This window comes from Electrona antarctica (assembly GCF_951216825.1).
Source record: "Electrona antarctica genome assembly, chromosome: 14".
In the NCBI taxonomy this organism is placed as follows: Eukaryota; Metazoa; Chordata; class Actinopteri; order Myctophiformes; family Myctophidae; genus Electrona; species Electrona antarctica.
The window spans coordinates 42412139-42426395 of NC_136795.1; the positions used below are offsets into that span (position 1 = coordinate 42412139).

Here is a 14257-nt window from a genome sequence, read left to right on the forward strand (position 1 = left end):
ACTCAAATGAACACTTTAGGCCAATATTGTTACCTGTGACCCTTGTGCCCACAGCATCTACAGGCCCAAGAGAAGGTGACCAAGTAACCCCGCCTATAGCTCGAGATGATGGACAAGAGCAGGTACACGAAGTACCTTTGCGAAGGTCACAGCGACCCACTAGGGGTAGGCCTCCAAACAGGTATGGTGACTAGACGTTGTCGGGACGACAACGGACAAAGGGGGGAGGTGTGTCATAGAGTGGAGAATGCCATTGGGTTAATGTCACAGAATGCACAGGGCCATGTAGAGCAGCATGATAAATGGTTAACTTTATATTGTGTTTTATTGCTTTATTTATATTTTGAGTTTCATTTTGATTATGCATGCTGTGTTTCATTTCTGTGTTATATTTGATGAGTGCTGTGCGCTATGATAGCGATGGACAATGAACATTATGCCACAGTATTGTTTACCTGTCAGGTGCTCTAACCGAGGCGTGTGCAGCCTATCAGACACGGACTGAGTCAAGACATTCATTCGCCAGTGAAAACTCCACGCCCAAATAAAAGGTCCACCTAGATCCCACCTCAGTTCTCTCTCTCTGCTCAGACAGTGCCTGCTGCCGCCGTCGTCGGATCACGCCAGACCTCTCTCTCTGTCCTCTTCTCCCTACATGTTGTAGGCCAGATTAAATATCTCATCGTCTCTCCACGCTGTGCCCGCGGACCAGACTCCTCTCCTCCTCTCGACCACACCGTGAGTCCGATGTCCTCATCGCCTCCTCCACGTCGCTGAGATTGATCACTCTGCAATGTCAACGCTCTCTATCATCTGAATTAAGGAAAGTAACTATATTCCTCCGTGCTATTGAGTTCGTGGGTTAAGGCTCTTAAGTGTGACAGTAAAGTGATTCGAGTTCCCGTTTCTGTGTTGAAGTGCTGGAGCCAGCCAGATGTTGTAACGGCGGTGGAGCAGCCCAGAGATTGATTAATGATATGCTCATCCTACTCCTTGTTAAAGGAAAGTAATAACGCTAGCCTGCGTGTTTTGTCATAGTTGGAAGTGCCGCTTGTGAGAGGGCTGTCACTCATTGCACCGTTCTCCTTGTCCAACAGCGGAGCGTCAGGACGCCCGGATAGCGGCGACGCGGAAGTCCCGGACTGGACAGTGTGGATCGGACTGAACTAAACTAGCTGTCTCGTCACGGCTGTGGCGAGGCGCAAAACCCGGATCGGATTCACTACTGGACTGGACTGTGGTATTTCTAACTCCCCTGACTCACTGATTCTCTCCCTACAGTTTTATTGCTGCTTGCTATTTTAAATGCTGATGAAGTGATTTATTGATGAAGTGATTTACTATTGTTTTGTTTTAAAAGAGGGTACCCTTGCATTTAATTATTGTACTGTTGAATGAATTCATATGCCTAGATTATAATAAAAGGATTTTGTACTTTTATACTTTACCCCTATTGTGTCTGGTCATTTACTCTGTATTGGTGTGAACTGGAGTCCGAACTTAGAGTAGTAACAACTCTCCCAAAAACCTGTTACACTTTCGAGCACAGCTCAGCCACATTTGTAAAGATTAAATCAATACAAGTTGATGTTTTTGAACCATCTGCTTTGGAGCATATTCTTGTTGGTTTTGTAACAACTTGTGTCAGATTACAGGTATCTGCACATGAAAGCACAGGACTCTGAGTGCACAGGACTTTATATCCCAGTTAATATTTATGTCTCCCAGAAAATAAATCTCATTATCTAAATCACACACCCTGTCCAACATCTCACACATTTGATCAAGGTACATTACTGTTGCATCTGGTGGCCTATAACAACACCCAATAAGTATTGGTCGTAAATGAGGTAGTTGAACTTGTAACCAGATTACTTCCACTCCCAAAACAGTTAAATCATCCCTGACTCTTACTGGTATATGGTCTTGAACATAAATTGCGACTAAAGGTGAGATCAATGGTGAGATTTGAAAGAAAGTTCAGGGTCAAGTGTGATACCAAGGTATTTGAATGTGTCCACTTTCTCCAGGTTAGAACCATCGTCGAATTTAATCAGTGGATCGGAGGTGTTTGCACTACTGCGTGAGTGGCCGAATAGCATGCTGCAGGACTTCTTTTTGTTCAATAAAAGCATATTGTTTTGAAGCCATTTTGGACCAGATTGAAATCAGACTGTAGGAGGTGTTGAATTTGGTGAGTGTTTTTATCAGAAACGTAGATAACAGTGTCATCGGCATACAGAGAAGAGGAGTGGTCCCAGTATAGACCCCTGTGGAACACCTTTCTCTACTAGTGAAAAGTCTGATTTAGAGCCTTGTAGTGCTACACACACGCCTGTTGTGGAGATAGGAATTGAACCATAGGAGAGCGTTTCTATTTAAACCAACAGAGAAGAGTTTGTCTAGAAGGAGGTAGTGGTCCACCAAGTCGAATGCTTTGGAAAGATCAATGAATATTGCACCAGTGAGATGGCTTTTGTCAAAGGACAGAAGTACGTCGCTTGTGAACTTTAAGGTAGCTGTGATTGTGGAGAAGTGTGGTCTGAATCCTGATTGATGGGGGGATGAAATGTTGCCACAATTAATGTAATCTGATAGCTGTTTGTAAATAAGTTTTTCGAAGACTTATAGACTTATAGACAATAGTGCAAATGCTGGAAATGGGTCTGTAGTTATTTATGTCGGTTGGGTCTCCAGTTTTAAAAATGGGGGTGACACTTGCACTTTTCCAAATTGAAGGGAGTGAGGAGGTAGACAGAGATTGAACAGGTCAGCGAGGGGATACATTAATATGTGAGCAGCAAGTTTAACAAATTTAGCTTCAAGACCGTCAGGACCGGCACCACAACTTTATTTTAATTCACATAATGCGTAGTAGACATCGTTAGGCTGACGTTTTTTGAAAGAGAAAGAACCATTATGGGCGTTTGTGTTTGGGGAACCAGCTGTAACATAGGAGTCTGTGTGTTGGGAACTACAGATTGAGGAAAAATGGTTATTGAAAGCTTGGGAAATGAGAAGAGGGTCAGAGATAATCTGCATTATTGATTTGGGTCTGCTTTATGGGTTTTGTATCTGTTTTATTGAGAAAAGTGTTCAGTTCATTCCAAATTTGTTTGGGGTTGTGGAAATCGTGTCTAAAGCTGTCTTTATAGTAGTTAGATTTTACATTTCTTGTTTGGGTCTTTGATTGGTTCCTCGAGGTGTCTGTAATGTTCCCAATCACCAGGGTCTCTTGTAGTCTTGTATTTTGACCATACTTTGTACCTTTCTTTATAGAGATGAATAAATTGTGAGTTAATCCACGGTAAATGTCTTCCTTTGACTCGGATTGTTTTCATGGGGGCATGGACATTGATTACCATAGTGACTTCAATATGGAAGAAGACCCACACGTCCTCAACAGAAGGAATTTGCTGAAATATGTTCCAGTTGATGCCAATTAAGTCTTGTATATAGGAGTTTGTGTTCATGTTTTTGCTTTGTCTCAGAGTTATGTATTTTGAGGGAGAGCTGGGGATTTTGATTTTCCAGACACAAAATATGACGCTAAAACAGTCGGACATGACACCAGACGAAATGATCCTCCCAGGGTTAGTGACAAGTATCCAATCAAGAAGTGACGAGGACCGGTGGTCCACTCTAGTAGGTTCCTTTATCAGCTGAGTCAGATTTATGCTTTTAAGTATAGGTTTCTGTCGTTGGTGCAGGAATGACTGGATGGATGGATGGATGGATAGATGGATAGATAGATAGCATCAGTATAGCCACAGTGTCTTCTCACTGTCCCTGTACAGTTGACCATCGACATACAGTCTATCAACTGAGATGACAGCCTTCTTGTTTTCCGCCATGAATTCTTTCCTTATGGGGAACAGAATTTTGCGCCTCTCCATTATTTCTCTCGGGAACTGGTCGTTTATCCCGAAATGTGTTCCTTTCAGCTCCTTTCCCTATTGCTTGACCTGCTCTTTGTGTTTAAAGTGTTCAAACTTTACAATAATAGATCGGGGTCGAACAGGATTCTTTTTTAACGCACCGAGGCGATGAACTCGGTGGAATGTGATCCGGTTTAAGGTTCTTAAAAGAGCCTTTGTGTGGTTTATTTAGGAGAGTTTATCTGTAAGGGAACGGCTTTCGTTTCGGTGAGGTATACTTCATCTTTTTCACATGAGAGCGTCGAGCCCTCTTTCTGCCTCCTCAACTTTTTGGCGGCGGGAGACCTTGAATGGTTTCGCCGAGGTAGTCTCAAAAAGCAAGCTTCTCCTGATATTCTTTAATCCTTTCATGGGCCACCTCGGCTACAATGAAGTCCGGGTCGGGGCTTTCAATTTCATCTTCTACAACAGCGTGCATTCCCTTGATACGTGCTATCAGATTCTTACTCGTCAGCTTCATAAAGGCTGCGATAAGTGCTACCATCGCCGCACCGTCAACGTCCTCGCCGGAATTCAGGTCCTCATCCAGGGCAGGACTCTGGTTAGGAAGTCGCTCAGGTCGGTAGTCAGCCATCTCGTTGAATCTGCAGGTGAAGATTCCAACTCCAAGAGATTTGTGGTTTTGACCTCGACACGGTGATCGAGCTTATCGCACCCCCGTTCCGACTCCTCCCCATTTCGACACACCCCCATTCTGAATCATCCTCATTCCGACGCACCGCCATTCCGACCCCACACACAACCCTGCCTCCCCCAACCCCCACCAGTGGCCCACACACACCCTCCGAAGCGGCGTCCGAAACGTAGGCTACGTTTGTGTGTGTGTGTGTGTGTTATTCTGTCCATGAAAAAACAAACGGCACGTTCAGGATGACATGTGACATGACAGCGCACGAGAGAGAAAATAATAATAATTGACTGCATACGGTAGGCTATATAATTAATATGAGTCCAGGCGTCCAGCACTGGACACCCACACCCTCCGGGCGTTCACTCCATTTGCTTGTGCTCGTGCGTGTGTGTGTGTCAAAGTCAGAAGTTTAGTTTTCTATCTATCTTATATGTACGTTTTTTATAATAAATATTTAGCTTTCTAATCCATTCGAGACCCCTAAAAACAATCCAACATGTCGCCAAGGGGCTCAAGTGTGAAGTACTTAGACAGTCAGGGGGCTGAAGTGTAAAGTAGTTAGACAGGTACATATCAATGAGGTGTAGTCATGTAGACCAGGCCCATTGTTGCTGTACTCTGTCTTCTACCCTGAGCCATCCTACCCTAATAACATGAGCTGAGGGTTAAATAATTCGGTGCCCGTGTGACGCTAAAATAATCCAACATGGGCTCTCAATGAGTCAGGGGGCCCCATGAGATGTCCTCAATTAGTCTACAGTTGGACTAGAATGCTCTACATATGCACTACACTTGTCTACTGATGCACTAGAGCTGTCTACAGATCGAGACAGTGGTCTACAGATGCACTACACTGGTCTGCAGATGCACTACACTGGTCTACAGATGCACCACAGTGGTGTGTAGACCACTCTAGTGCATGCTTATGTAACCAAGGCCGAATCAGCCACACAGAATTTGGGCAGTAGAATATTCTTTATCGTTATTATTTTATAAGACATACAACCTTTAATTATTAGAGTGGCACCGTTTAAGGTGCTAGAGATATCAAAGTTGTACACCTCACTAGATAATCCTGGGACTACGCCAGCCGTCATTTATTTACAGAGAAACGGGAACTCTTTTATCATTATTACTCTTAGCTTCAGTTTGTTCAAGGACACACAGGTTCACGTTTTACCAGGTGAGAGAGCAACCATAAAAAGTGGAGAGAGACTGACACTGAATCATGAATCAGAAATATAACATGTTTATTTTCCTATACATGGGGATCTCTAAAACACCCTTAAAATACAATCTTTAATAAATCTAAAATCCTGTAGCAAAACTAATTATATAACAAAATAACAAAATAACCAACTCCTTAAAACCATTCCATTACGAAAGTGCTGCTAAAGTGCGATGGGTTCAGACAGTTCTTTGGTTTCACAGAGAGAGAGTCCAATCAGTCCAACATCATATACGTCCCCTTCAATACATAATTTGGACCTGAAAGCACATAAGGTAGACGCCAGTTTTTCTGTTCCACCAACGAGTATAGCTCGCCTACGCCCCCGTACAGTGATGTAATCGACAGTAGTGCGGGATAGAACAATACTCACACACAACGGGCAGTTACCTGCCCGCCGATGTTGCTGGGTATCCGCACTCTGTAACACCACTCCTGGTCACTGGCTCGTACACGGCTCACTCGATCCTCTCCGTCGTCAACAGGTAAGTCAGTTCACTCGATCCTCTCCGTCATCTACAGTTGGTGCCACACACGAGTCCTTCTCCTCTCTCGGCTCGTAACTTTGGTGTGCCAACCAAATTTATAGTCCACTCTCTCTCTCTCTCGGTCCTCCTGTCACCCTGGACACACTCCACAGAGCAGCACACACACCCAACCTTCCCCTCTGCCAGTCGCTTTATACTGATACAAGTCAAGTTCCCAATAGACAAACTCCTCCTCTTCCGTTCCCCATCTGACAGCTGTCAGTTGCGGCCACTGACGTCATCATTAGTCCGTGGAACCGGAAGTCTGCTCACATATAGGATCATATATCCAATCGACAGTGGTAAGTAATGTATATATAAGGAAGGATACTATAAGTCACTGATAGATATACAACAAATAATAAGTATGCAAAACAATTAAAGGAACAACAACAAAAAAAGAAAAACCTATTCCTGACACCGGTCACACTTAGACCACTCTAGTGGATATGTAGACCACAGAACTTCATCTACCGAGCCTTCACAGTGACTGTCTCCCACTGGGGGCAAGCTGTTCCAGGGCCTCGGCCCCCAGGCTGTGAAATATCTTGCCCCTAGCCCTCTACACATAGAGCTGCCCAGTCAATGGATATTTGTCAATCTGTATTAAAGACAAATTCCTTCTGTCTGGTCTTTAGTGACAGCTGAGCCTGGCAGTCCATGATCTTCCTTTACAGATGCCAATGTTTTGTTTTAGTTTCTATTTCAATTGTATTTTAACCTGTTGTTACCTGTACAGCATTTTGGGTGTACCTGGTCATTTTAAATGCTTTATAAATACTGTTTGTGTTGAGTTGAGTTGAGATGCAGTACAGTGATCTATGTGCAGTGCAGTGGTCAATGTATGGGGTCTATATATGCAGTACAATGGTCTATATATATGCAGTACAGTGGTTTATAGATACAATTCAGATGTCTATAGATGCAGCACAGTAGTCTAGATGCAGTACAGTGGTCTCATACAGATATAGATGCAGTACAGTGGTTTAGATACAGTACAGTGGTCTTGTGCAGCTATAGATGCAGTGCAGTGGTCTAGATACAGTACAGTGGTATCTAGATGTAGAACAGTGGTCTCATCCAGCTATAGAAACAGTACATCGTGGTCTCATACTGGATACAGTAAAGTGGTCTCATTTATACAATAGGCAGAAATCACACATTTGAACTGCATGTATAAAACGGCATGGTTCTTGCCCAAAACGGCATGAGATTGGCATAAATGTGGCATGTCTATACAGGGGAGGCTTGAAGGTATCCATGTAACCCATTTCCATTCACATATATTGAAGTGACAGGTAAAGGGACCTTTTGGAAAATGACTATGGCTGTTTTTCTCTCTCCAAAATGTAGTCAAACCTTGAATCAATTAGGTATTTACCCTCCTTCCCGACAAGGTGGCATGACAACGTTGGCCCCATTGGAAACCCGAGGTTGTCTTGAAATGAATGGTATCTCTATCTTTGGTCTATCTCTAAATTTGAGCGTGCCACAGTCTCCGAAAGACAGTCTCGCCGGTTTTCCAGACAGCAATTTGGCAGGTCTCAAAACACACGTTGTGCCATTTTTCAGGGCTTAAAGTTCTCCGTCCTGGGGACGGATTTCCGTCCTGAGGATTTCATAGCGGTCTTTTATGAGATCAGCGCAGATTCGCAAAATAAATATTTAAGGAGGAGTATGTGTATATGTAGCGATATGATGGCCAAATCCGTGAAAGCCTGTCTCTTTAAGAAGCTAGTGTGCGCGCTCGCCACTCCCACTCCCCAATATGTTCTCTGCAGCTCTCTCTGCATCTGCGCTCAGAAGCCTCAGTACAGACTAGAGAGAGCACGGTGCTGCTGACAAGAGAGAGAGACAGAGAGAGCCTACATACGTTCATATTTCCCTCTACCCAGGCCAGAACAGTGACAGTCACTGCAGTCAGAGGGTTTCTTTTAAATTAGCTTAGAGCATTGATAATGTGGAGGATTTATTTTCAACGCAAATGTGTATTGCCTCGTTGGTTACAAGCAGCACTCTCTAGCTGGCTAGCCTAGTAGCCGTTAGCTGCTAGCTAGTAGCCGTTAGCTGCTAGCTAGTAGCCGTTAGCTGCTAGCTGCGTGCATGGTGTTTGTCCTCCTGTCTGCCAGCCTGTACATTCTCCTGCTCAACTCTACTGAATACTGATGTTATAATATAGAATGGAACTTTCACTGAAGACAGTGATAAACTATACAATGGTTCTTGTATTTATGGGCAGGGGCTGGATTGCTTAGAACAGACAGGGGCTAATGAATTTAGGCACAATGATAATGTACCAAGCACATTCATTTTCAAATATAATAACACTTTGGACAAAATAGCCAAAGTGCCCAGATGTCCAGACGTTGCTGAAAACTATATAGTGCCCACTGCCCACCTATCACTGTATCCCATTTTAGTTGCCAAACCAATGGGTTCTCTTGTAATTCACTTTTGTTCTCACTTGCAACCTTATAATGCAAGGTGCATAATGGACTACAGAAGGCTACATGCCTAGAAGTGTCTTCCTCTGGGTTTTTTATACTTTAACACACTGTGGCTGTAAAGTCAAGCACTACAGTAATTTCAATGAGTATTTATTGATTGGCCAGACTAGCAATATAATACATAACATAACTTAAAAAGCTGCTTCTATAAAATGAAGCATGGATTGACACACATTCGGTAGGCAACTTTGAAAACATAATTTTACAACCCCGAAATTTGGTGTGCCTGGCCAACCACCCCACCTAGGGGCAGAGAGAGAGAGACTAAGACCATCATCCGTAGAGAAACCCTATCAGTGTCCCTCTCTTTTTCTAAATAAAAACGCCTTGGAATAGGCAATTGTTCCTCTGACTCCTGGGTTTTGTGTGCCAGTCACCACAATATACATGTATATGTTGGCTATTCAAAATTAGCAGATCGTCTACAAGCAAGATCTAAGATCTTGTACATCTGCTATTTTTTTTTAAATATTTGAAAAATATCAAAGGTTTGGAAAAACCCCTTCTGGGGGTCTCTGGCACAAAACCTTTTTTGATGGGGGTCCGTGGACATCAATTTGGGGGTCCTTGGCACAGAAACGTTTGAGAGCTACTGATTTATGGGTCAGCTGGAACCATGTAACTGATAACTTTACTGTCAGGCCAGTGACCCTCAGCCAGGCCAGTGGCATTGATGACCTGCCCACATGCACTGCCCCATCTTATTTTATTGAGCAGTTTTCTGCTCTGCTCTTTCTGATCAATTCTGTTTCTAGACACCAGTAATTTTCTTGAGATTCGGAATTCGTATAACCCCTAAAATGAGTGGAATCCAGTCACTATGATGAGTGTATGAACTACAAAATAAAACAATAAAAAATAAATGTTAACTGCTTGTTTATTTCACAGATCAGGTCAAACACTTGAATTTATTTGGATTTATAGTCCACCAACAGAAGTAGTCAATTAGAATGCTTAATAATCTCACATCACATTATAAAGAAATACAGTGCAAGTATTCACACTTTTTCCACATTTTGTTTTGTTACAGCCTCATTTCAAAATGGATGAAATTACTTTTTTTTTAAAATCAATCTACACACAACACCATATAATGATGAAGTGAAACAAGTATTTTGTTAATTTATTACAAATAAGAAACTGGAAAAACACAACATAAGTATACATAAGTATTCACACTTGACTTACTAATCAAGTACTAACTTGATGCACCTTTGGCAGCAATTACAGCCTTAAGCTTTTTTGGGAATGATGCTGCAAACCTGGCACACTTGAATTTGGGGTATTTTTCCCATTCTTCTCTGCAGATCCTCTCAAGCTCTGTCAGGTTAGACGGTTACCAGTAATTATGCCTGCAACAAATGGATATTTACGGGTCAATTTTTATTTTCTGGTTCATTTGACACTTTCACAGTTAAACTAACACCCACTCATCCCATCAGGTCCATTGGGCCTGGCAGTATGCCCAGGCAAACATCCTCTTCTACAGGATGCCCAACCTACGCATTGGAAAAAGAAAATGTTTCCTTTATTTACCCAGGGTAGTAGCAACACCCTGCACATGCGCACCATGTTTTTAATTTATGATTTATTTTTATTTTACACTGACTTTTATCACTGTCTAGGACAGGGGTAGATCGATGCAAATTTGGGGGGTTCGCCACATCGTTTGAAAATTTTCAGTCTTGGGATTTTTGGCTTTAACCCGTGTGTGTGTGTGTGTGTGTGTGTGTGTGTGTGTGTGTGTGTGTGTACACCAAAACATAACTAATTTACATCAGAATACTCGCTATGAGGCTAGTCGTGCATGCATGCCCTCAAGAGGCAGGGATGTACTCAAATCAAAATTATTTTTCTGCCTCCTCAACTTTTTGGCCGCGGGAGACCTTGAATGGTTTCGCCGACGCAGTCTCAAAGAAGCAAGCTTCTCCTAATATTCTTTAATCCTTCCATGGGCCACCTCGGCTACAATGAAGTCCGGGTCCGGAATCTGATAGGTGCTATCAGATTCTTACTTGTCAGCTTCATAAAGACAGCGCCGGCTTCGATAAGTGCTACCTTCGCCGCGCTGTCAACGTCCTCGCCGGAATTCAGGTCCTCGTCCAGGGCAGGACTGCAGGACTGCAGGTGAAGATTCCAACTCCAAGAGATTTGTGGTTTTGACCTCAACAAGGTGATCGAGCTTATCGCACCCCGTTCCGACTCCTCCCCATTTCGACACACCTCCATTCCGAATCATCCCCATTCCGACCCAACACACAACCCCGCCTCCCCCAACCATCACCAATCACCCCACAGTGGCCCACACACACCCTCCGAAGTGGCGTCCGAAACGTAGGTTACACAATCCCCCACCCCCCCCCCAATGTAAACACCGCCATTCAACGCACAGGCAAGGGCTCACAGAATGCATTCCGTGTGTGTGTGTGTGTGTGTGTGTGTGTGTTAGATACTCAACTTCAAGTATCTCAACTTCCAATGACAGAATTAATTAATTAATAGAGCCACTGTACCGGGTCGATAACGGTGAAGCTTCACCGGTGTCCGGCGCTGCCTTGGTGGCGTCGTGACGAGCCACTTCCTAGGCGCTTTGCCGGCGGTGAATTTACGAATACCGCTGTAAGAAACTTGCAGCCTTCATCATATAGACGACCCGGTGTGCTGCATTCTCTCAAGACAGGGATTCACGCAAAAATAGAAAATACACTCTTAAATGGAAAACGTGAGTGGCTCTTAAAAGAGCCTTTGGTTTGGTGGGATTGATCTAGAGTTCAGTAGTGAGAGCGTCGAGCTTTTCTCTTCCATTTCCTCCATTTCTTAGCGGTGGGTGAAGATTTGGAATTCCGATTGAGCTCTCGATACTCATCCGCATACAGGGATCTGACAGCCTCGCGAAAGCAGATTTCGCGGATATCTGGAACGGCCCTGGCCAGTGCTAGGCGGATGAAAACGGAATGCATGATAATAAAATGCATCAAGCGTTGCTTCTTGCACAGACCCTGCCTGGCAATCAATTCCTCCTCCTCACTCTCCTCCGTCTCAAGGAATGACAACATTTCGTCCAGCGTCGTATATGGTGGAAAAGTCATCTTTCAACTGATTGTTGATGTGGTACCATTTACAAATGATTGAATATTGACCAAATTATTGAAGCTAATGTTACATTTGTTCTTTGATTAATATTTGTAGACCTATTACAAGTCAGGCACAAAATCAGTGTCAATTCACATCTGCATACTGCACATATCAAGCCAATTCAAGGTACACATGACAACTTTCAATCACCAACACAGGATTGTACTATATTCTTGCCTATTGTTATTCCTAAAAGAGTTTTTATAAACATTCGTCCATTTAACAGGCCATAGACTTTGGCTGGGATGTACATTTATATACGGGCTCTTTTTTGACAAACATTTAAAGTCCATATGTGACCAAGGCCGAATCAGCCACACAGAATTTGGGCAGTAGAATATTCTTTATCGTTATTATTTTATAAGACATACAACCTTTAATTATTAGATTGCACCGTTTAAGGTGCTAGAGATATCAAAGTTGTACACCTCACTAGATAATCCTGGGACTACGCCAGCCGTCATTTATTTACAGAGAAACAGCAACTCTTTTATCATTATTACTCTTAGCTTCAGTTTGTTCAAGGACACACACAGGTTCACGTTTTACCAGGTGAGAGAGCAACCATAAAAAGTGGAGAGAGAGACTGACACTGAATCATGAATATAACATGTTTATTTTCCTATACATGGGGATCTCTAAAACACCCTTAAAATACAATCTTTAATAAATCTAAAATCCTGTAGCAAAACTAATTAAATAACAAAATAACCAACTCCTTAAAACCATTCCATTACAAAAGTGCTGCTAAAGTGCGATGGGTTCAGACAGTTCTTTTGTTTCACAGAGAGAGTGTCCAATCAGTCCAACATCATATAAGTCCCCTTCAATACATAATTTGGACACACAGCGGACAGTTGCCTGTCCGCCGATGGTTGCTGGGTGTCCGCACTCTGTCACACCACTCCGGGTCCCTGGCACAGCTCGCTCGATTCTTCTCCATCATTAACAGCTCGGTTGCACTCGAGTCCTTTCCCTCTCGGCTCGTAAACTGACTTGACTTGGCTTTCCCAAATAAACATTATATAGTCCATTGACTTGGCTGCCACAGCGCCCCTCAAAAAAAAAGAAAAGGAATGGAAATGCTCAACATGGGCTTGCTCTCCTATCCACAAACAACAACATGCAGGCTAAAACTGACAGGCTTAACACCGGACTCGGTATTAACACCTCAAAACCACAAGTGTTGTGTGTGAACTCTACCCCCACACAACCCATCCTTGATGAACCTGTCCTGGGGAGAGGCGCAGAGGCATAGGGGACGAAGAGGAGTAAGTAACATGGGCATTGTGATTCCACTGGGTTATGTGCAGGCTGGGCACAACCACAAGTGGTGGTCACTTGTGCAGAGGCAAGGAGGCAACCAGGTGCTCAGGAGGTGTGTAGGTATAAAAAAAAAATGTAGAAAAGGTAAAAAGGTGCTCCTGGGGCTGGGATCAATCGGGATAACACAACGATATAGAGCAAAGAGGAGATCCGGGCACACTTTTTGTTAAAAGGAGGAAATATTTTATTGAACCGACATGTTTCGACCTATACGGTCTTCATCAGGGCTGGTGGTCACTTGTGGTTGTGATTCCTACACACACCCAGTGGAACCACAATGCACATGTATCACATTGAATCTGAAAGAAGATGGATATATTGTCATTGTTTTGGTTAAAGAAAGCATGTGCTCTCCATGTAAAGAAATGTGCTCTCCATGTAAAGAACTGTAATGGTTTCCTACCCAATCATCCAGAGATGCTGTCCCCGTGTGGACTTCCCCACAAAAGCGACACAGATATGTCAGATCATCTATTCAAAATTTAAATTGCACATTCAGTTAATTGAAGTCAAATCTTTTGGTTTGATGAAGATGAAATACATTTGATTGAACCCTACCAGAGTTCTCCATGAGGGAGATTCCCATGCTGCATCTGACAGCATCAATGTCACCCAGCAGGTCCTCCTCCACCCTTGTGCCCAACACCAACATCTCTGCAAGCTTAAATACAGTTGAGGTTAGTGTTAGCCGTGTTCTTTAAGAATGTATTACATTGTTAGGATATATAATCTTACTTTGCACACAAACACCCGACATGTTGTGGAATCCCTTTGGCGGGGATGGGGAATGGTCTCACAGCGCCACTGCCGTGAAATGGTCCCCCCACGCATCCTGCGCATATAAGCTCTGAAGAAAAAAAAGTTTGTTACTTGCATATCAGAAAACATTGAACATTACAATGAATCTTGATTTACTTGCCTTGTTGCGTTTTCAGCCTGTTTAAGCTGCCCTTCAACTGCACCCA

General features: G+C 43.3%; 1 long non-coding RNA gene across 1 annotated transcript; it reads right to left on the bottom strand.

The window, feature by feature from the left end:
• Positions 1–13496: 13496 nt before the first annotated feature.
• Positions 13497–13953, bottom strand: LOC306937456. The gene is made up of 3 exons (XR_013791608.1): positions 13851–13953; positions 13696–13763; positions 13497–13591 (listed from the first exon to the last, which is right to left on the bottom strand). It is a non-coding gene; the product is annotated as an uncharacterized lncRNA (long non-coding RNA).
• Between the last annotated feature and the right edge of the window lie 304 nt (positions 13954–14257).